We start from the raw sequence: 1405 nt of genomic DNA on the forward strand, positions 1-1405 counted from the left end.
AAAGAAAAAATGATGTGATTGTATTTCACAAATTGATATACAGGTGTAAGATATAGTGGTTGTCACAAGTATTTAAAATTATTTTTATTTCTTTTTTAGTAATTAAAAAGTTGTTGATGTTTAAAGAAAAAGATTTACGGTATAATAGTAATTGTTTGGATTGTTTTATAAAAAGTGGTTGTCAAATAGAAAAAATTAAAAATTTATATTTTGATGAAAACCAGAAAACTTCAATTTTTCTTATTAAAATTAAAATTGACTATACTTAGTGATTGATATAAAAAAGGAACTGATGTCGGGGATTCGCAATATTTTATAAAGATATAAAGGGATGTGTAAATAAAACATTTAATATTTATAATTATCAAGTAAGTTTATTTATAAAGTTGTAAACGAATAATTAATCGCAATGTATTAATACAAACTTATATAATATGACATCAAATTACAAATGATAAATTGTTCATTAAAGTTGTTATTATGTTTAAATTAATTAAATGTTCTGTGCTGATTATGGTTATTATCTATTACATATCTTTTATTGTTGTTGGCTTTATAAAGACATAAGTTTACTTCGTCTTAATCGGTTTTTTTATATACACAACATTTTCTTTTGTTAAAATTTTAAAATATTCGTATTATCAAGATTTTGTTTAATACATAAAATTATATCATAAAACAAATAAGTAACGATTTATATTTTGTTTTATAGCCTACTTATTAAACATATTGATAGCTTTTTAAATAATTTGAAAAAAATCATTTTTTTGTTTTTAATAACATTATTTTCATTACAACCACTTATTAAAACAACCAACAATTATTGTATCTGTATATCTGTTTTATATTTAATTTAAATATATATATTTTAATTATCTAAATTACATTTATTATTATTATTTTTTTGAATTTAAAAAGTATAATTAAATTAATTTTAATAAAACCCCATAATGATTATTAATAATAAATAAAAACAATAATTAAAAGCATTAAAATTAAGAATGAATAGAAAATGATGAGAATTCCAATAAAAGACAAAAATAATGGTTATGTTCTTTCGGGCCTGATTCTATCATTTTTTCTTTGAATAATTTAATCAATTTATTCGTGAAACACATTTTACTTTTTTTTCAATAAATTGTATCTATATATTAATTATATATAAATTTGAATTCGATCGATTTTTAATTATTTCAATCAATTATAATATTATATTATATTTGTAAATATGTCATTATGTACTGTTTTATAACTAAAAAAATGCCCTGAAGTAACTTAAAAGCAAGACAAATAAATATAATAGAAAAAAAACAAATAGTTATATCATATTTTTTAAGTAATAAACAAAATCAATCTTTTAAATTATCGTTGTTGGTAAATAAAGATAGCAGTTATTACATATTGA

The sequence above is a fragment of the Entamoeba invadens genome (assembly GCF_000330505.1).
Source record: "Entamoeba invadens IP1 unplaced genomic scaffold scaff_1105074726129, whole genome shotgun sequence".
In the NCBI taxonomy this organism is placed as follows: Eukaryota; Evosea; order Mastigamoebida; family Endamoebidae; genus Entamoeba; species Entamoeba invadens.